The following is a 24008-nucleotide window of genomic DNA, read 5'->3' as shown; positions in this document are numbered from 1 at the left end:
AGATGCATAGACCCACAGTTTAATCTCAGTCAGAGTTCAGGGAGTCTTGCAGAAGAGTGAGGGGATGGGATTGAATGAGTCAAAGGGGTCAAGAACACCACAAGATGACCTAAAGAATCAACTAACTTGGGCCCATGGAGGCTCACAGAGACTGAACCACCAACTAAAGAGCATGCAGGGCTGGACCTAGGCCAGATTTTGTTTGTAGAAGATGTGCAACTTAGTCTTCATGTGGGTCCCTTAACAATTTGAGCAGGGGCTATCTCTGACTTTGTTGCCTGCCATTGTATCCCCTTCCCTTAACTAGACTGCTTGGTTGGGCCTTAGTGGGAAAAGTTGTGCTTAGTCCTGCTGGAACTGAATGTCCTAGGGTAGGGGGTACCTAAGTTGGGCTTCCTAGTTTTTTAAGGAGAAGGGGAGAGGATAAGAGGAGGATGTATTTTTTAGAGTGGAAGTGGGAGCAGAGGAAAGAGGGGGCTGTGATCAGGATGTAAAGTGAATAAACAGATTAATTAATGAAAAAAGAAAAAAGAAATTAAAGGAAAAAAAGATGAATAGCAATATTGAAGTGTAAGCCAAATAAACCCTTTCTTTCCCAACTTGACATTGGTTATGGTGTTTCATCACAGCAATAGAACTCTAAACAAAGACTGTTCTAATGTATCTTGGACCTGTGCAGGCCCTGTCAGTAGGGGCCATAGACTCTGTCATGTGTGTAACAGTCTTGTTGCACAGCTTTAGGTGTCATCCATCCCCTCTGGCTTTCACAACCTTTCTGCCTCCTTTTGTGTATAGATTCTTGAGACCTGAGAGAAGGGGTTTGATAAAGACGTTGAACTTAGGACTGAGTGTTCTAAGGTCTATTGCTCTCTACACAAATGCCTAGTTGCAGGGTTCCATGTCAGCTCCCGTCTACTCCTGGGGGAATATTTGCTGATGATCACTGAGTAAGACACTGATTTTCAGACTGTCAGTAAGAGTCATTTTATTGCTTTGTTCCTTTAGCAACACGATCGTATTTGGATTTCCCCTAGACTGATGACCTGTCTAGTCTCAGGTTCTTAGCCATCTGAGCTGAGTCTGGCATGGGTTCCATCGCATGGAGTAGCCCTTAAATCAGCAGATAGTTGGAGATTACTCAAGCATTTACGCCATTATTGCACCAGCATGACCTGTAGGAAGGATACCATCGTAAAGTGAAGAGTTTGTAGCCAGGTTGGAAGTTCCCTTTCTCCTCTAGAAGGATTCAGAATGCCCTCTAGTATCACAAACACTAGCCAGTAGGGGTGAAGACTCTAGTTAGGCACCAGCATGACTTCATTATTTGGCTTAGACTGAAAATGTTCTTAGTTTTAATATCTCCAGGGAATTTTGATGGCCAGACAGGAACGAGATCTGCCTAATCATAATCATCATGAAATTTAAACACAATGTATCAACAGATGCTTAATATATACAAGGCAGTAGAGTTAGTCTCAACTTGTGCAATTGCGTTAATGTTTGTGGCTGTCAATATTTGAATATAAGTATTTATTAACTTTCAATACAAAATGTAGCTTTCATTATAGGATGCTACTAACTTAATTATCTAAAGTCATTTACTCACAAGCTTAAGCCATGAAGGCTAATATGAAATTGTTTTCCTGTTAATACATTTTGCTGTATGTACATTAAAAACACAGACTATAAAGCAAAATACCTGGGTTGGAATCTAAAATAGGCTACAAACTAGTTTTCAGTGTGACTGGAGCAAAGTTGTCAGTTTTCTGAACGTCAGTTTTTACATGTGCAGAGGACTACTTGTTATGATGTCTTAGGATTGTGATGAAGATGCTGTTCGTGAGTACAGCATTGCGGCACCACAAGGCAGCCACACACAGCATTTCAAGATAACTAAGAAAATAAGGTTAAAGAATTCTGTGAGTCTTCAGTCAAAGAAAGAGCATCATTTTACCTTACAGCACGTATCACCGTAAAAAATACGGTGAATAATTTTTTAACTCAAATAAAATGTTAACAAGTAAGTACAAAATGAGAGCATAGCCAAAAGCGTGGTATTTATAACCAGTGATTCACCAGAGAAAGGTTTTTAAAAATCACTCTTATTTAATAATAAACTGACTGGAGATACAGTTCTAGAAAAGTTGCCTGAAGTTTAGTTGGCTTTGCTATACAAAACCTTTAAGTTCATGTTTCATTTATGTTGGTCCATTGAATGTTTTACACTTCAACAGTGAAATTAACTTCTGTCCTTTGTCAGAGCTGGCTGGCTGGATGTTGTGTGAGCATTCTAGCATCTGCCCATGCAGCCGGCACTTGACTGAAAGCTACGACGTCTCTTAAAAACAATTTCCTCACTTTAATCTTGAGAATGAAGTACGGAGGGTGAGGAGGGGGGGAAGAAGTTTGTAAAAATTCAGTCCCTGTGGTCACTGGAGTAGATGTCAGTTTTGGATTAGGAAAATTATAGGATCCATGATAAATATTTCAGGCTGCTGACTACAATGAAAAGTAATTAAACCAGCTAGGACAACAGGTGCTGTACGGGGGAAGTGCCGGCTTTTATCAGGAGGCTGTGGGTGCGTGTGCTAAATGCGCTCATCGTGCTCTCTGTTCTATTCTTCAACGAATACCCTGGGGAGGTTATTCTACTGCCAGCATTTATTGGATATAATGAAACCACATTAAATATGTATCTGATTGCTACCAACTGTGGAGAAAGAGCATGCTAACCGTGGTTATGTGTGGCAAGCTAGCCTCCGAGACCAGTGGCGTTTGACTCTTCTGTGACTTCTTTGTGCCTGACCCATAGGCCTTCACTGTTTCATTGACCTTTAATTCAAGCATGAGATGTCTTTTGATTTGTTTCTTTTTAAGTGAAAATTTCAGGGAGGTTATAGTACGACATATCATTCTTTAGACATGTTCCACTTGAGAACTCCTTAACATATGGCATATGAACAACTGAGATGGAAAATAACTTTAATCTGATCAGTTTTAATTAGATATTTCTTTGAAATATTAAGCACCACATTTCACAACACACCTCCCTTTAACCTCATGCAATTCCTAGAGTTTTCCTTAGAAACAAAAAGTAGATGTGCTTTACATAATATACTGCTTCAGTTTTGATTAAGAAGCAATTATGTCCAGGTGAAATATGTGAAATGAAGTAGCAAACGTGATTTATAACATGGTTTAAAAAAAAAACCTCTCTTAAAAGTTAGAAAGTTTTCTGTCTGCTTGTGTAAAAGATGAGACTCGAGTAGCAACCTAAGTGCTACTTTAAATGTAGAAGCGACTACTGTGTTTGCATATCTATTTCTGTTATAAATTTTCCCATATACAAGGATATGCATTTTCTCAGTATCATAAAGGTGCAGAACTATGTGTAGAGACACATATGGAGTGATCCTGTTTATCAGAAGCAAAAATATGCTATGTGAAGTTTTACATCAGAAAAAAATCCAGATATGATAATGCATACTAGCCTTCATTTCTTTATTTGCTACCAATCTAATATGAGTTTTACAATTATTTTTTTTTGTTTTTTCGAGACACAGTTTCTCTGGCTGTCTTAGTCAACCTAGAACTGACCTTAATACTTGCATGTAACTAAAATGGTATAAAAGCAGATTGGGAAAAAATAAAAAATGAAAAATAAAAAGAAAGAAGTTATAGGAGTATGACAGTACATCTGAATAAAGAAGATAGTTTTAAAGGGGAAGTGTTAGAAATAAAATTTCTGTTCATAAAAAAGGAAATGCCATTCTAAGACATCAGTTAAACTTTATAATGGACATCCATTAAAAAAAAAAAAAGAATTCTCTCTGTAGACCAGGCTGTCCTTGAATCAAAGATCTGCCTGGCTCTGCCTCCTGAGTGCTGTGCTTAAAGTGCTGTACTACCATGCCTGACTAAAGATGAAATACTTCAAATTCTTATATACCATTGAAATCTGTATGATGTTACAAATAAGTTTATATGAAAATAACTAAACGTTCTGGTAATACCATATACAATTTGTTAAGAATCTATGTCATTTATATTTTGTAGTTTTGTGAAAATGGGAAAAATATTTCAAACATAGATAAAGTTTTGACTCTATTCTAAGTTGTAAACCGTATATTTGATGTTTACTGTTGAATTCTGCTGCATGCCTAGCATAGGTCTAAACACTGATGTTAACTGTTCTGAGCAAGGCCCCACTTCAGACTAAGTTCATAGAAACATGGCTTTCTTCTTAAATCAGGGTGAGAGTTACAAAAACATTTTCCCAACTCTCTGAAATTGTTGGCATTATTGACATAGCTCTATTTTCTAGAAAACTCCACGGGCTTATGATTCAGACTCTGTGGGTTCAAATGTACAAATTCCATCCTGTACAAATGGAGTTCTAAATGACCTTTTTAAAAAGCCAAATTAGAACTTTGTAGGCATCATAGCAGAACTCTGTACTGTGATCAGAAGAATTCTCATTCTGGTTTATAAGGGTTTTATTTAACTGGTTTTTCTTCATTTTTTTACTCCAAGTAGTTTACTCAGTTACAGGTAAATAAGATGCCTCTAAGCTACCCTGACTTTATCCCCTCAGAACAGGACCATGTCAAGATGAGAAGATATGTAAGGAGGCACACAATGTCAAGTGTGGAATGGACACCATCTCCTCACTAGGATCCTGGAGACTGAATCTAGGACCTTGCAAATACTGAGCAAGCACTGTACAACCGAGCTATAGCTCCAACCCTATCTTTATGCTGTTATGTTGTGACAGTTTCAGTAAGTTGCACAGGCAGCTCTTGAACTTAATGTATAGCCCAGATAGTCTTTGCATTCCTCTGAAGTAGCTGGTGATACACCCAGGAGTGAGTAGTTGTGGGTAACCTGCCCCGTGAGACTTGATAGCGGACAGCCTGAGCATTTGGGAGAGGACATCACAGAAATCCTGAACAAACACTATGGAAGTTAGTTAGGAAATTCTGGAGGACAAGAACAATGAAGGGAAACACTCCATTCAAACAGAGTGGAATCCAGTGCTATGATTCTTTGCTCAAGCTTAGCCTGGAAATCTACCTAAGGGTCCAGTCTTGCTGACATTTGGGGCCAGATTGTCACTATTTGATCAGGGTCACTGTCAGGTGTGTTGTAGGATGCTTAACAGCAGCCATGACCTGTGTTCATTAGATGCCAAAAGCACAAGCTTATCCCCAACTATGATAATATGTCTCTATATATTTCCAAATGTATAGGGCAAAGGCTTTCAGAGTCACTTCAGATGAAGACAAATCCTTCTGGGCCTGGTATTTTGTCTTATTTTTACCCACTTTTGTTTTTCCTGTACCACTACAAAACTGGAATCCTGATTTTGACCATTAGGTGAGCTGTTTTGATGTCTGTACTCAGACCACGTTGGTCCCTCTGCCTTGGATTCTGAAAAGACTTCCAGCTGCTTCTGCTGCTGCTGGCTCCTCCTGCCTTCAGGCAACTGTTGTTACTATCATCTAGATTAGAACCTCCCACCTGGAGGCCTTTGTCACAGCCTGTCTTGCTCTGTTGTCAACTTGCATTTCTTATAACAAAGTAGAAGTAGTTACCTCCCTAAAGCTCAAGACCCAACACACAGCTTCTATTTCTCCTACAGTTGATTAAGGAGTCTCTCCTCAAATTGTAAGACATGAGCATCGGAAACACTAGATAGCACAAAAGGGTGTTTAAGGAAGAAGCAACCGCAGCCTCGTGACCCTGTCCAAAGCACCCCTAGTTTCCTTGTAAAAACCCTGTTGTAGCTTCAGCATGCCCTTGGAATCCTCATCTCATATGTGATCTCCTGTTACAATATGCCATGGAAAGGAGGTCATCAGTGAGTTACTATTAAGCATTCAACTGCTCTTCTCAATTTTATAGCGTTTCATATTGGTTTTAGAATTTAGGAATCTGGCAAACAAGGCATCATGCTAAGCCCTATGCCTTCAGCTATACTTCCCTCCTGCTTTCATTCTTGGGCTCTTCCTGTTCTTTTGTTACCCAGGTACACTGTTCTCTTTGGGAGTTTTAGTTGGTATGAGTCGAGTTCTCTCTCTTTTTGGGCACATTTTGAGTGTGGCTAACATGAGTTTAATGTTCTAAATGCAGGACAGCTAGAACTTTGTTTTTCTAAAAGGGAAATAATATTTTCTATTGACATTGTCTCTGCTGATTCTGCTTCTTAATGCTGATATGTCAGGTGATTCCATTAGAATGAAAAATAAAAAAGGAGGCTACCCAGTGAAGCACACTGCTGGCTACATTTTTTTTCTCTCAAAATTTATCTTCCATATCAAATGATTTTTCTTGGCTAAACTTACACAATGAGATAGCTGTGCAATATCTGCTCCTGTGACTTTCTAACATGAACATTTAATAATGAGTATTTTCATACTTAGACATTGAGCTGGGCTATGCATATGTACTTCAAGGGTTTCGTAGTCTTTGATGGCCAGGGTCATTGTTTTAGTATAGCTACGGGAATCTCAAAATTGAGTTTAGACAATTTATACATTGAAGACTATCTTGTTTTGTTCAGTTTAATCTTGTTTGTAGGATTATTGTAGTCTTGAGTATTTTTATATTTGAATCATCAAGCCTTGGATCTAAAGTGCTGTAAGGTATTAGAGTTGGTTAAGATCAGTAAACCACCCCTTCCCACTGGGAATCGCCAACAGCTTCCTCCAACAAACCACTGCCAAAGCCACAACGGTAAAGGTAGCAGCAAATCTTCCCCCTCAACATGTTATAGAAGTCATTTGTTCAGCATTTTGAAATTTCTAATATTGTTGGAGTTTAAATCCATACTAGAAACAAAAATAAGGTAACTAGGTAAGTCCCCACAGGACTTGATATGGGTTATTATTAAGAGTAAGTTACTAAAACAGGAAACGAGACACTTCTAATGAGTAACGTAGGCAAGATGTAGTGTCATCACTGCTATTTTTGAATTTCATTAGTAATAAGGTCATAAATCCTGGGGAAATAAAGAAATATTAATTTAAAATTTCTGAATCTTACATTTTGTCGTGTGACTTTTCCTGGCAAGGTCTGAGCAATGCCTCTCCACCATAGACCGGTCACTGATGACAATCTAAGTAAGTCAGCCTGGGTTTTGGATCAGATGATGAGTCTATTGGGGTTACATACAGGTATGGGTCAGGCTGACTGGTCATTGCTCCAGGAGCATCCCTTGCCCAGCACAGCTTTTTGTCACATCTCGAGGAGCCTGGGAAGCTTGTAACTGTCTATGCTTTTGGAACACACTAAGTTTTATTCACTTCCTGAGTCTTTTCATCTCTTCCTCATTTCTAAGAGAAGTGGAAAATAATAATAATGCAGAGGAAAGAACTACACAACACATTGCTGTCATTTTATTACAAATAGAATCATGTGGGAAAACCTGGATTCTAACAATCAAAACAAACAATTTGCAGCACTGTAATGTATCTGAGAATATGCCCAGAATAGTATTAATACTTATTCTCACATATGAGTGGAACCTTTAAAGGTTTTTCCCTTATCTTTGTTTTTCTTTACTTGTATACAAAAACCTGACACATGTATGTGAATCATAAGCAGTCCCTGGTATGAGTAAGGCCCTGGGTCTCATGTTGGCACTGCAGAGTGAATGAATGAATGAATGAATGAGTGAATCAATGGTTTCAATTATCAAGCTCTTCAGGTGGAAAGGTTCTCTGTGTCTTGGAAGTGATTGATGCTATATGGCGGCTTACAGGTTGAAAGGTACCACAGCAAAGACATCAGGAGGGCACAGAAGAGAAAAGAGGCCGAATTCATGAGGAGGCACACAGTGTCCTTGCTTGCCTTGGCAGCTAGAAGCTGGAATAGGAATCTTTGCCACCACCATTTCTTGTACAGACAAAAATGGAAAGCAGTTGGCTATAAAGTGTTTTGAGTCTCTGCAGATGTTAATCCGGGAAATGTTTCATATTCATTTCTCAGCATGTAAGATTCTGTTCTAACAGATTTTCCTAATGTAGTGTCAACATCACAGAGAGCAGGTCATGAATATAACAACAGAAAGGATGTTGGGATAGGAGCATGGATCAGAACGAGCAGAATGATCCTCTCACCTTCTCCCATCCTTGGTGGGAAAACTTTGAAAAAGAAATACACAGCAAGTCTTTCCACATAAGCCAATAAAGCTGATAAAATTTGGGGGCTGGAAAGATGCCTCAGCATTTCCAATAGATCCAGATTTTGATCTCAGCACCCACATGATTAATAACCTTTTATAACATCAATTCCAGAGGATCTGATTATCTCTTCTGACTTCTGGTTCACAGACATTCAGGAAAAACACCCCCCCCACACACACACACAATTAAAATAAATATTTTTTTAGGTTTACAAAAATCCAGTTCCTGATTACTGAATTTTTCTAAATCACTGTGTCTTAGTTAGCATTTCACATTAGTTAGTGTTGTCACATCTATTGCTGTGATAAAACACCATGACCAAAAGCAATATGGGTAATAACCTAAATAAACTACCTTGTTTATTTAGGTTATTATTACACTTACACATCACTGTTCATCATTGGAGGACATCAGGACAGGGACTAAAGAGTGCAGAAACCTGGGGACAGGAGCAGATGCAGAGCCATGAATGAATGTTGCTTACCAACTTGTTCCCCATGGCTTGGTCAATCTGTTTTCTTCTAGAACCCAGAACCCACAGACCAGAGGTGGTAACATTCACAAAAGGCTGGACTCTTCCTCATCAATCACTAACTTAAAAATTGCTTAGAGCCCAATCTTATAAAGAATTTTCTCAACTAGGGCTTCTTCCTTTCTGATGACTGTAGCTTCTGTCAAGTTGACGTAAAATTAGGCAGTGCACAGCGCACACTGTTTTGGGAAATTCACATACAATCAGCTTGGAACTGGAAGGCTGGACTGAGAAGCAGAAGATAAGTAATGTATGTGGTAGAGGTTTCCCTCTTGACTGCTTAGTTCTTCAAATACAAGTGGTGAGAATGGGCATTGTTATGGCATCTGCCACAGTGACCATCTAAAGACGATCACTTAGCAACCTACCACTGTTTGGTTTGTTGTTATTGCTATTATTTTTGTTTTGTTGGTATTTGTTTTGGCTTATTTGTTTTGTTTGTCCTTTTTATCAATGTTAAAGTTTACAAAAATATATGTAACAATTTCAGGGCAATTTCTCAGTTTACCAGAGCAGCTTTGCCTACAATATTAGACATCTCATTGGAAAACATTTTTCAGCCTTTGAAGAAGAAACCCGATTTACCTGGATAATTCATCCTTTGCCCTGGGCTGACAGCATCAGGCCAAACTTTCTGCATGCTGAACAACATTCCACAATGGTACAGACAGGTTTTATGGCTGTTCCTACTTGTTGCCCCACATAGGGACATTTTTACTTCTCGAAATTTCCATGACTTTTTTATTCTTTTCTTTTGTGTAGAGATTTTGATGGTCTATGGGAACATATCATAAATAAATTCAATGTTTTTTTTTTTTAAAAATCAGCTATTTAAAACGGTACTATATTCTTTGAAATTATTTTACTCTGTCAGCCTAGGTTCTACATAAATCAGTCATTTGTAATAGATGGTTCTCTGGTTGTAGATGCTGAAGGGTGTAAAATGCCAGATGTCTCAGCCCTACTGTGTGCTAAACCTTTCTGGTGAGTCTTCCTTGAATGGAAACTTATTCAATCATTTTAAAACTCAGAATGAAATAGAAATCTTGCCTATATGGGGGCAGCTACTTGAAGGAACTTATAGTCTCTATGCACAATTAGAAGACTGATAAACAGTGTATATTGTAGTCATTTGTTATCCCAACCATCTAACAGTGAAGAAGAACCTAAGGCAAGGGGTATCCCTGTGCCCACCTACCCTTCTGTTGAAGCCAAAGGTCAGGACTGGGGCATCCTGCATCTATCTTCAAATTGGTGCACATTTTGACCTCTCCAAGGAAACATGAAGTTATCTTACTTATATACAGTCTTTCAAAAGAAGACTTCTGAAAACAACTCATTTATAATAAATATTCTTGTTGGAAATGTTTTCCTCTTCCCTGATTAAATTTAAAGGCACAGTAAAAGCAGCCACAAGGGTTATGTAGACTTGGAGAATCAATAGAATAGAGGGAATCTCTATAAGAAAGCCTAACAGTAGTATTTCCTTGGTGGTAAAAGTTACAACCCAGAATTTCTTTGGCTTTTGTAATAAAAATTTTTATGTATATTCAGATTAGCATATACTTAAATACAATTTGTAACAGTGACATCTTGTGGCTTTTCTTATAATGCTGTGTGTGGTTTGTTTTTTCCTGGGCAAAGCTGTGGCATAATTAAAGAGAAGTGCACCACAGTTTGTGTTTTTTGCTCAGCTAAGAGAATATATATGTGCCTTAGCTTCATTCAGTGTAATCCTTTAGAATCCAGAACAGTAAGATGTCAACTGAGTTTTCCAAGCTCAGAAATTATAAACAATTAGACAGGTGTATACAAATCAATAGCCCGATGTTAGATAGCTTAATTCCACTACTGTGAACTCACTGCCTTCACATTTATATGGATGGAAATTTTCTTCATTTTCTTGGTGTTGTGGGAGTGTAGCCCCCCACCTTAGTCTGCCACTCATAGTAGCTAAAACCTTAGAACTGTCAGGATCTCTATCTTTCTAGTGTTTGATGTTAATGATAACTTTGATTTTCTGTGTTCACCTCACCAGTTCTCTCAGCCCTAGGATATGACATCCCATGACCTAGAAAATTTTCCAGACATGGCGGAGGGTGGGAGGGGGTTGTGAGAATATGTAGTAGCAACAGTAGTTCTTTAAAGCCTTTTTATGTTCAGCCACAAAGTTTTAAAATACCACCTTCAATTTACACTTTATTCACTGCCTGGAAGGCAGGCAGGAGTCGGATCTCTTTGGCAATTCCCTTCTCTTGAATTCTCTGGCAGTCTCTTTGTAAATGTTGGCTGCATCACAACTCCAAAGCTGTAGTTCAAGCACAATGAGACTTTTAACCTTGCAGTTCAGCAGGCTGGGCACTCAGGTGATAGAAACGAAATGATCTGGTTTAGTTCGCACCATTGAATCTAGAAAAGGAATGTGAGCAAAAGCTCTAGTATTTGTATGTGTGGATTGAGAATGATCTAAGTATTGGTCTTCTGGTTGATGGTTCCTGTGATAGCGAGCTATATTTACAAATTTGCAAAGAAGCCAAACCATGGGCTCACTTCAGCAATGTACAATTCTTACTTTTATTTTATTTCTGTTGAGGTATGTCACTTTGATGGGTAACACAACTTATCAAGAGAGGCTTTATTAGACAATTAGGAAAAGAAAGAGACCACACACAACCATGATTGCCCTTAACTAACTGAATTGGAGACAAGAACGCTCATTATGAAATATTTTAGGGAAAGACTATCGGATACAAAGGTAATTTTGTAAATAAGATGGTGAAGTTACCGATTCAAAGAATCAGTTAATATTCATAAGTAGGTTTTATTTTGTCTTCCTCCTCCATGGGGTAGGGACTTATTTTCTTAGCTGTGTCTAATCTGCGAAAATGGGTGAAGGTTAGAATCAGGCTGCCTTTCATAAGTGATTATACCAGTCTCCATATATTGTAAGAGTTTGTTCGATGAAAGTGTCAGAGTCAGTAAATCACCTGAAAACTCCTACCTGGCGGTGGCTTCTGTTTAACTAACCTACTGGGAATGATAACTATTCAGCGGGACCATATTTACTATGGTCCTAGGAGTGTTGGCCTCCCCACGTCATCTCCACAGCCCTCATCCTCCTAGTATGCGGTACTTGCAATCTTCTAGTTGTTCAACCTTGAATCGTCCATTCAGCCTTCCTGTCCTTCTCATCCCATGAGTTATTCAGCTCATTAGTAAATCTTACTGGCTTTCTCTCACCAAAACACATTCCATTGATTCATGTTTTATCTTTCCACTATTGTTCTTTGTCCAAGTCACTGCCTTTAATTTATTTTATTATTTAGTTTATTTGACATGTGGAATATATCAATACTGTAATCTTAATTAGTACTATATATATCCTTTAACATATAGGATGCTGTGTATTTTCATTTCAGCAGCCAAGATCATGCTTTTAAATTTTGAGTTACAGAGTGTTATACTTTCTGCAAATCTTCCTAAAACTTCTCATGCAGAGTGAAACTATAAATTCACATAGCTTTGGACAGTGGTTCCTGCTTCCACCTGTGTGTGGAAGTGTGTGTGCTTGTGTGTGTGAGTGTGTGTGCTTGAATGAGTTTATGTATGTGTGTGTGTGTGTGTGTGTGCGCAAGCATGCATAGGATATTTGTAGGGTCAGAAGACAACTGTTCAAGATTCCATTCTCTCATTCTACTGTGGATGCTGGGGATTGAACTTGGATCATCAGGCTTGTGAGACAAGTCTAACCTCTGAGTCATCCCATCCCACTGGCCCCTTCCTCTCTTTCTGGTTGCTGAATTTTCTGTTGCCTGCTTGTTTTTTTTGTTGAAACAAGGTCTTGCTAATAGAAGCTGGAGTAGAACTTCCTGTCCTTTCCCTTACTCTCCACATATGTATCACCAGGCTCAGCCTTCCCTATCTTGTTTTCCTCTTTTAAATCTTACCATTTTTAAAATTTGCTTTAGCAGCAAAAATGTGAGCTTGTTTTTTCTAGAATGAAGACCCATTTTGTTTCCAGGGCTCTGTATTTCTGTTCTCTGTGCCTGCCAACATCCCTTTCCCAAATAACTTCTGCCTCTTTCATGTTCCTCTTCAGTCCACCCGTTATGTAAGATCATTATTCTCTGAAGCTAACATTAGTACCCATCTAGGTAATCTCCTGTGTTGATTGCCCATGGGTATTTCGGTATTTTTCTTGCATGTTTGTTCATTATTTCCTTGTCTGAGTTTCTAAAACAAAGAAACATTGACATCTGCTCTTGCATTCTCAGCATCTAAAATACTGCCTGGAACATAACAAAACATTTATTGAATGAATGGATGAATGGTCATCTAACTACATTTATGCATAACTTTCCTTCGGGAAAAAACTTTACCTACAGCTGATCTGGAGGGCAAAACCGTGTTTCTGATTACTCTGCTCTGAGATGGTGGTGTTGGTGTCCTGGAACTTCAGAACTACTCAATTCTTCACTATGTGGGTAGGCCTTGAACCTATAAGCTCACATCCAACTGGAATAGCCCTTTATTATCTCTATTGATTCAAAGAGATGCTTAATCTGCTTTTGCTTCCTTCTTCTTGAGTATAAATTGAATATTAGTTTGCAAGTGAATATTTCTCTTTTTTTAATTTCAAATACAAGTTTAAACAATACTCCCTCATTCTAGTCATCAAATGTTTCTTAAGAAGTCACTCCAAAGCACAATTTCCTAAAATAGAGCAGTAATTTTCTCATGAGGCTCAGTTAAGAGAAGCTTCAAGATCATAGTTTGTCTCCACACAGCATCATCTTGGAGACTCCATGACAGGAGCTATCTGAAGGTTTACAACAATGCTGCCTGCCACCTGAAACTTCAGTTGTCAGGTAAAATCCTTTTGCACATAGTTTGACCATCTAGACTAAATGGTGGTGTATTTCAAAGGTCGACATTTGAAGTAGCTTAGATGGAAGGCATGGTACCTTCTGTGGACCAGTAATGTCACTTTTAATATATTTTGCTTGTCATAACCATCACCACAGTCTACTGTATTTCTAAGCCAAGAGAAAGCTTCACCTTCTTGTCCAGGAAATGGGATGATTCTTAAAGAATAAGAAGAACCAGAATGTTGTGGTTATTTTTGGAAAACACATACTATCATAGCCACTACAAAGCATGTGAGTTCTGGCTCTTTATTGACTCAAATGATATTCTACAAATCGATCTTAATTGATCCAGAAATTCCAGGTTGCCTTTCAATAATCTGTGTACTGATAGCAGAGACTGCGACAGTTTTAAAATATGTTCGCAAATATTTTATAATCATTCCATCAAGAAGTGGCCATCACTTTGTTCCCTCTTTCTATATGTACTATGCTTAGAAACTTGTTCATTAAGAAAGTGACACCACATAATTTATGTTGTGTGAATTCTGAGTCATTAATTATATTTCTGATCTATACCACATTAAATCCAGATAGAGCGCACCTTAATGAAGCTTGGCTGTAGTCATGAGGGCATGATTAGGTGCTCTGGTTGGCATGCTAGCATCAAATGCCAACCCCTAGAGTGACCATGTGAACATTGATGAACACAACTTAACCTGTGTGCAATTGTAGCTACACGAGGGATCCAGGTCTGACAGAAAGCTGAGGAGGTTCACCCCATCTCTCTCCTCTTTTTTGACCTACAAAATCATGAGCAAATGAAAGAGCTCAATGACAGCCAACTAGGTAGATATAATTGTCAAAACACTATACTTTTTATTTGAAAAGAATTATAACCTTCAATTTTCCATTATGCGGAAAAACAAATGAAAATTTAGGTTAATATCAAATTTTTTTGTGAAAATTATATCTGAATAATTGAGACATGTAGTTTATCAGAAATACATTTTTCTAGAGTTTCTTATGGGCAGAGAACAGCAGAAGACAAGAAATCAGTTACATATAACAGTTTAAGTTGAGTTGTGGCCAATTCTGCAAAGAAGAAGCTGTAAAATATGCCCATTGTGCAACAACTTCCTTAGGGATTTCCTATCAGTTATTTCCATTGCTGGAAATCTTCCTTTTCAGATGGTCCAGTAAACCTCCCTTTTAACAATTACATGTCCACTTAAAGATCACTGGATACAAGGGCCTTCCTTGTAGAGCTAATCTCTTTCACTGTGTAAAAGCATCACCTGTCACTAAAAATTTGATGGCCAATAAGCTGAGACAGGCTTAGACAGTGGGAACACTCTTTGGCAGAAAGAGGAACTCTGGGAAATAGGCATGGGAAGATTTACTACCAAGACTCAGAGGAAGTCAGATTATAAAACTAAGGAGAAGTACCTAGCCATGAGGCAGACAGAATGAAATAAACTGGATCATTGACTTTCAAGCTAGTTGGTGAACAAGCCTAGCTTAAGGCTTAGGCATTTGTTAATAAAATATAAGTCTCAGAGTGGTTATTTGGGAACGTAGGTGAGGATGAAAAAGCCCGCACATTCTTCTCTGACCTTACTGTGGAGGATACCCTTCAGTCCCAATCCTCCACCTCCATTTCCTCTTTCATCTCCCACATATCATTAATTACTACCTATTAAGAATTTATTGCTCCATTTCTAAATGGAAGGCACATCCCTGAAGACATGGAGCTTACAGACCTGTTCTTTGTAAACTTCTAGTGTTCCGCATAATATCCAGACCCTAGTTACCTTTGAAAGTATTTTCAGATGAATGCATAAATACAATTTGATGAGCTGTGAATGAATTCTGTTGTAGGATGCTTCCTGCTGTATACAAGGCTCTTGGTTCAATCCCAGCACTACAAAAAAGGAATATAATTTGGTGAAAATCATAAACAACATAGTTATTATGTTCTAAAATCTGCATGAGTGCATTTTTCAAATGAAATTCTGTTCCTTTTACATTGAAGAAAAAGTTTATTCAATATTTTAAATTAACACATACTTTATTAAAACAAAATTACATCATTTCTATCTATTCTATTTCCCTCCTCCATTTCCTCCAACGTTCTTTTTCTGCTCTGATACCCTACCTCTTGCCAGTCTTCTGGCCACCTTCTCCTCTCCCTGATTGCTATGTTATAGTTATAGTGATATGTATAAGTAGATGCATAAATTTGTGGATTACACGTACATGATTTTGGGGCTGACCACTTGGTGTTGAATAACCAGCTAGAGGGTTCCATCAAGCAGGAAGACTACTTTTCCAATTCTCAGAAGTTTTTAGTAACCTAGAATTCTTTATCTCAGCATGGGGTACTGTGAGTTTCCTTCTCCAACTTCAGCTTATCTATAGATGGTTTTCTCGATAATGTCATGATTAGGGCACCATATTGTTGACATATCATAGGTGAATCTCCTCTATATTTCTTGGAGATACAATCTCCAAAAGAAGACACCAAACTTTGTTGTTGTTGTTTTGTTTTTTGCTTTTTGTTTTGTTTTGTTTGGTGCTCTGGATCTCACAATCATTTCTCTTCCCATTCTGCATTGTTTCTGAGCCTTAAGAACAGTAGTTGAGTTGGAGATGTATTCATTGTGGGGCAGGACACCACATGTTCCATTGCTCTTGCATTTTTACTAGTTCTAATTTTCTGTAATGATTTCTTTTCCAAAAAGATATATCTCTGGTGGGAGTCAGGAACTATATCCATCTGTGTGTATAAAGAGGATTTTACTTTGTTTTGAGAAGTAGTATTTTATGTAAATGTTTTCATACAGTGTATTTTGGTTATGTGTTTTCCCCTTTCTCAGCTTCCAGAGTCCCCTATTTAACTACTCATTCAATTTTCTGGTTTTTCTCTCTTAAAAAAGTGACCACAGACTGGAGTGACAGGAGATCATGCCCGTCCAGTCACATGGAAGACAGCAGCCCAGGCGGTCACCTTGTATCCTTTGTTCTAACACCAATGCTGGTGATAGATGCCTTGACCACAGCTTACAGATGAGGAAACTAAGGCTCAGGGGATCTTAGAAGTCTTCAAGATCATACAGCTATTAAGCTCATCCTTAGAAAAGACTGTGTCCAAACAGCCATGTGCAGAAGGCAGTAGTAATTCTTGAAATGCACAGGCTGTGTTGTGGAGGTTCTTCACATAACAAAAGACTTAGAATTTTGTTAAAATCAAAGAAAGCTTTTAGGGGTTTATCTCATCAGTGTTCGATGACATAGATGAGTAAATATATAAAAATGGTTTGCTTTCAATGATTATTATTGTTATTCTTTTAGAGAAAAACAATGTAAAGGTTGAAAACTTGAAATGCTCGACTCATCCACCCTTTTATGTGAGCATGTTGGTCAGTGCACACTACTTCCAAGTCTTCCCTCAGGCTGGACAGCATCATCAAAGACATGAGTTCAGGATAGCAGTAAATTTAACTTATTTAACTGTTCAGCTATAAGAAATATATACAGCTGTTTACAAACACTTGGATGCAGGTATATAGTTCATCATGTTAGTTTAATAACCTATTACATTGAATGTCACACTTTTACTGAAGCGTTTAAAATGTTAGAATATTGATAAATATGAAGGACCTCTGGACATTGCTGCCCTCCAAACATCGACGATGATGTGGATCTCAAGGACAGAGAAATTTTGGAGTAATAGTCTGAAAATAACAGTTTTATATTCAAAATAAACAAATCAAAAGCTAGCTTTTTAAAATTTTTGCTGTTCTCTGGTCCTGCCTACTTCTGGGAAACTGCCTCACCTGCGCACTAGACTCTCCCAGGAACTTCATCATCTGATGCTAAAGTACAAGCCTGAGCTGGAACCCACTATTAAAGTGCTATGAGCTTTTGAGTGGATTCTTGAGCTATGTTTACCTAAAGCCCCAAATCCAGTGGACGGCAGTGGCTGAACGTCCAAGCTAATTAGGAGGCTGTAGGCAGAAATCCAATAAACAAGATTATCCAACAACAAGAAAAAAAAATTCTTTCTGTTCTCTTCACCGATTAAAACAAACCTCAAAGATTCATAGTAGCATTGCCATTATTTCCCTCTTCCCTTTTTCCTCATTCAGATGTGGCATGTTGTGATTCTACAAAACTACTCAATTTTTTTCTTTTCTTTTTTTTAACTAGCCTTTTTCTCCCCACATCCCCTCCCACCTTGGCTTTTAATACGTTTGAGACCCTCACTTTCAAAACATTCTCTTTTTAAAATTTAAAACATAAAATCTAGCTTAATTCCGTTACGAATGGGACGTAGCTTGGAGGGTTTTCAACCCTGCACGTCTAGGGTGTGTCTGTGTGTGTGTGTGCCTGCACGTGGATGGCCTGCCTGCATGGGTAAAGGAGCATGCCAGACAGCACAAAGCGGCCACTCAGAGAGGTCCTGAGCCTGGCTTGGCAGATCAGGATGTCACTGTGTGCAAGGGTATTACTTACACGCGCGGCAGCTGTTCTGGTGACTATAAAGTTAAACACGCTGGCTCTCTGTATTCTGAAGCCAGTGATAAACAAGTGTCTCAAAGATACGTGCACACAACAGCACATGTTTAGCCTTTGATGCTCGACAATGGCTGCCCCACATCCCCAGGTTTCCTGCCGCCCCCCTCACTGTCCCTGTCACCCAGTGGCAGATGGGAAGTGAGAGCTCAGCTGATCCACCTCTTTGTGGTGAAAACCCCCAGAGCTTCAACTCCAGGCTACAGGTTACCGAAGCCGTCATGAAAAATTCACAGCTGATATTAACAAGTCGGCGGAGAGTAACGCACGTCACATGATCTCCGCAGCCTTTCTGGTCGCAGTAGGAAGAAAGGCGCACTCTGGGCTGCTGTTCCAAACTATTCAGGTTGCCGTAGATTCTGAGTGAAAGAGAAAGACGTAGTTAAAAACAGAGGAAGGGATGAGCAGGCAGCTGAGTCACTGAGCGCCCTGGAGAACTTAGAAGAGTCAAGCTTGAAAGGAGATGGCTTTTAATACCCGAGAAAGAATGGGAAATATTTTACGGAAGCTCCAAGAGTGGAGCTGACTTCAGTGAGTCAGCATGCTCACATATTCTTTAATATGCCTCTACATTTCTAATAATTGCCTCTACATCTTTCTTATTTTAAGACATCTTCATTTTTAACTGACACAAAGTTACGAATAATACTTACACAAATGTATGAATGGGTGACGTGCACATAATCAGGGTGCTCAAAATTCCTCACTGTCTATTACAAAGCAGCCAATTAGCTGTTACCACTGGTCATTCAGCTGTACTAGAGAATATTCTAGGATGTGCTTCCCACACACTAAATAGCCTTCCTCCACTCCTACTATGAATGTTCTTTTTTTTTCCTTTTGTTTTTTAGTTCACGAATATTTTTTAATTAAGAAGGATTTAATTAAGATTAATTTAATTAAGATAGCCACCCAGAAGTTTTTGAGATATTAAAAACATTGCTTACTGTAATTTTAATACTAACAATTTTGTAAGCACCCCCTGCTTTCTCTCTCCTTCCTCATCTCTTCCTTCCTCCGCACCTTACTCTTGTTGTCCCTCTCCCCTTTTTTTCTTTTTTGTTTTATTGAAGGCAGGGTCTTGCTCTGTAGCTCTAGCTGGCTTCATACGATTGGTAACTCTTTCAGCCAGCACTGGGGTGACAGGCTTGTACTCCTTGCACCAGGCACTCTTCATGTGTTAGCTCATTTACATTCCCAGTAAGCAAAGGACTAGGTTTGAGTCACTAATGCCATTACATGGCTAAGTAAACTGAGGTGAAGTGGTGGTGTGCTGGATCAGAAGGGGGACATTTAAGCCCAGACTTGTTTAATGTTGTTTGAACCCTGTCTGTTTATGATATTTCAAACAGTATAGGTTGCTATATACACATACGAAACCCATACTGTAGCTACTCCTCTGATACTCTCCTTTCTCTAGTCAATAGACATTTCACACATTAAAATAAAATAAAATAATAAAATGAAATAAGACATACTTGGCAGCACATCCTAGCTTAGGAAAATGAAGCAGGAAGACCACAAGTCTGAAACTAAACGTAAAAAAGTATTAGAAGAACAAAACTCACATTTTACCGATGTAGTTAAAGTCACCTTTGGCAACCAAGTTCAGTCCTGGAACTTTTGAATCTTCCCTGGAAGCAAGGATTATTTATGAACTTGGTGTGTGTTTAAAAATACTGTGTTGTATATGTGTGTATGCTATTATATCAGATTGCTAATGTTCTCTCACTAATTCTTTTCACTCAGCATTGTGTATTTGAAATCTATGCATATCCAATCAAGAGTTTTGGAAGGCAAGCATTTAGGAGGGTATGTGAGACTTCAGCAGAGGGGAACCAGTACTAAACGGTGACAGGCTACAGCACACATATCACCTCATGCTGAATGGGTTTAATGCGAGCACATAGGAGGTCTTAGGATGAATGCAATGATTTACTGGCTAGACATCCACATCAGCCAACTGTCAACCTCCTCAGATTCCCCTCCCCCTCCAATGAAGAGAGGGAGCCACACCTCAACAACAGCATTAACGACTCTGCCCCCTTCCCAATGAAAATGTGTAAACTTTTCCCTTCTTTTTCAAAAATCGATTTCTTTTTATATCAAATCATAGGAATATGCCTGAAATTTCATCTGTCTATAAGACAATTTCCAATACCATGCTATAGTTCATATGTGTTCACTAAATAAAGCTAAATTGTTATGCAGCTTCCAGCGTGCCTTTTTAAACAGCGTGGAGTCAAGCATCTACGTTGTCTCCAAGAGATGAATGATAAACTGCATCAAGGGAGAAAACAATCAGGTGAATTGATTACACATAATTTGACCACAGCCATTCTTCCTTTTGCTAGTCTATATCAAAGCTGTTTAGTTGTAAAAATCCAGAAAACTAGCTGGGATGATCCTTCCTAGCTTAACTGTGTCACTGCTACAGACCAGTCTTTAAAAAGAGGGAGAAGGCAGGAGGGGGAGGGGCAGGAAGAAGGATCAAAGTATCTATAGGTGATATGAATATTATTCTTCAGCATTTGTGAGTTTTATTGTTGCAACAACAACCCATGTGAGCTAGTCAATATAATAAAATATCTCACGAGAAACCTATGGTTAATTCTAATGTGTGCTAATAACTGTCTTTTACTCAAAATTCACCATTTAAAGGTCAAGAGAAAAGTTGATATTCATTGATACCAGTGTCACACGCATTTACTACCTCATTTTTTATCTCAGTATCAAAATAACTATAACCATTTGGTTCGAAGAGGATAAGTATTCATGGAGGAAATGGGACTTTGAGGCTCAACTCGGGCTATATAGACATCTTGGCACTGCCTCGACAGCTGCGAGTCCTGCACAGTTTGCAGAGAATCAGATAAGCCATGGTTCCCACTACCTCTTAAACTCACAATGAAGTGGAAACAAATTCGAACGTGGCCCTGTTGTCACTATGAAGATTATACTTATTGTTTAATAATAAATGATTTTACTATTTGACAGTATCTCAGTGTGGACTGGCCAAAGTACAACACAAAATACTAATAAGCAAGTGGATGAAGATTTTTTTCTTAACTTTCCCTTTATTTTGTGAATAATTTTCCATCACCCTAATGCTACACAAGTGTGGCACACAGACCTACTAAGTATCCTGTGGAAAAGGATGTTAAGTAGAGTGCGGTACCTCATCATGGAATCTGATAGCTGAATATTTCTCAATAATGTGGAATTCCTGAGAGGATAATTTTTAATTAATTTTTAAAGCTAACATATAAAACAATAGCTCCACTGTGGCCTTTTCATATGCATGCATTGTGGTATTTGTTTTCTGCCCAACCCCCATTCTCCCTTCTCAGGCTTCTTTTGGGGAGGATGATTTTTAAAAAAAAAACAAGAATGGTGTAAAAACACTGATAACCTGAAATAAATCCTATCAAATATTAAAGCACCTATAATAGACATTTTCTTGATCTGCCATGAGGACTGCTCCTTCATTTACCGGTCTAAGGATTCAGGCAGCCAGCTGTCACTCATCTGTGAAGTGTTAGCAGAATCCATTGTGCAACCAGACTGTAAGGAGTTTGAGACCAGGCAGAGCAGTACTGTCTGGAATACGGTAGAAACTCAGGAACGTACATTGTTTCACTTGGGCCTTAGGTTCACTTTAAAAAGACTGATTTCCATTATATGTGAAATTAGCACTTGTTGGTAACCCTTAGGCTGAAATGTGTACAATTGGTTATCAGATGTTCAGGCTTTTCCTGCTGTCACACACTCAACTTAAAGTTGGCAATGTTGGCAACTGTATGCAATAAATGACTCTGGGGTTTGGCTTTGCAGACATCAGTTGTCATTACCCTGGCTGAGCAGAATTCGAATGTTCTACTTTGGAGGTTGAAACAAGCCACAGAAATTCAGGTGCTCCTTTAATATCTCATATTATTTCTTTTGGGACCTATGTGTTTTGATTTTCTATGAAAATTAATTAATCAACTGTTACTTAGTTAACATATGATTACAGCATTTCCTCTTCCTTGTCTGCACTTCAATCCTCTCATTGACCCCTCCCATGTCCTCCTTCCCACTACCTCTCAAACTCCTGGCCTTGTTTTCTTTAATTGTTATTGTTACATTTATATTTGCATGTGTGTGAGAGAAAATGTGAATGTAACTTGCTTAGTCTGTTTAATATATATATAATTTATTCATATATATTTGCATAAAATATACATATTGTACATATATAATATATATGCTGATACTTGTTATTGGATAACCTTTTAGGGGTCTCATCGTCGGACAAGACTAATTTCTCCACTCTCTCGTTGTCATTAATTATCTGTAGCTCTTTACTTACTAGCTGGTATAGTGGTTTGAACATTTAGACCTCAGTTGGTAGTGATGTTTGTTGAGGTTTTGGGCTTGTAGGAGGGACAGCTTTTCTGAAGGAAGTAGGTCTGTGAGGGAGTCTGAGAGTTGATGTCCCACTACCAATTGTGTTTCTCCAATTTCTATGTGTGGTTGAGATGTGACTTCTCAGCTTGCTCCAGCAATTTCTACCATGCCTCTTCTGCCTTATGGAAGCTAACCCTCTGCAACAATAATCCAAAATAAACATGTTTTTTCTATAAGTAGCTTCTGCTTATCATATTTTCTCACAGCAACAGAAAGGTAATTAGTACAGTTGGGTACTAAAAAACTTGCAAACTTAATAACAATATTGTCTCATTATGACACAATTTTATTATTGGTCTAAGGTTAAAGTTTCTATTACTAAAATAATTCTTGAAGTTATTATCTAAATAGTAAATGTATCTACTGGCTCTTGAGTATTGTTTCCTCAGAAGATCTATTTTTGCTGATGCCACTTCTAGTGAGTTTTAGATATAGAAACAGCTTATAGTTGTGCCAAGATGGTCTTCATTTGTGGGGTACACCAGCAGAGGCAAGAACCAATTAGGACTCATACTTTGAAGCAGAGTGAAGTTAGAGCCATCCTTTTAGAACTATCTGTACAGGGAACTATCCTTGAATCAGGTATTCTCACTGTACTTCATGCCAGCAGAGGCTCAAATCACACCACATATGCCATCTACCAAAAGCTTCACAGTAGATGTCGAGAGTTCAACAGGCAGAGAATGGCAATCAGAGTTCAATTCCCAGAATCCATGTGGTTGAAAGAGATAACCAACTCCCATAACTTGTCCTCTGACATCTACACATGAACCATGAAAAGCGTGATCTGTTATGCATATGCCACCTTCTCCAAATCATCAAATCAACAACAACAACAAAAAGTTTAAAAGCTACATGAAAACAAAATTATGTTGCTTGGAGAGGGACATAAAATTGTTGGTTAACATAAAAATAATCTACTTGAATATACACATATATGCATAGGTGTGCATATGTATATATTCACATACATTGCATAAAACTTAATGTGCAAGACATTCATTATGAAAATCACTATATAAATGCTGAATATGTTAAAGATATTTGCACACAAATCATTTATCTATATTATGTGCACACACATGTACAATCTGGTATACACGACACCATGAAAATTACTGACATGAAGAACCTGGTTAAACAGATCATGATGGATGACTGCAAAGAAACAGTACCTCCAGACTCAACAGGACTGATGCACATATGAACTCACAGAGACTGTGGCAGCATGCAAAGGGCTTGCACAGGTACAAGCTAGATGAAGTCCCAGCACTGAGACGGGGATAGTAGAGGTGCACTCCTAACCTTAACCAAGATGTTATATTCAATTGATACTGGCAAAGGGGAAATCAGTTTTCTCCAGTGCAACGTCACTGGGTACACAAACTGCACTCCATG

This window comes from Grammomys surdaster, unplaced genomic scaffold, assembly GCF_004785775.1.
Source record: "Grammomys surdaster isolate TR1022 unplaced genomic scaffold, NIH_TR_1.0 332572, whole genome shotgun sequence".
Taxonomy (NCBI): domain Eukaryota; kingdom Metazoa; phylum Chordata; class Mammalia; order Rodentia; family Muridae; genus Grammomys; species Grammomys surdaster.
Note: the sequence above shows the minus strand (reverse complement) of the source record.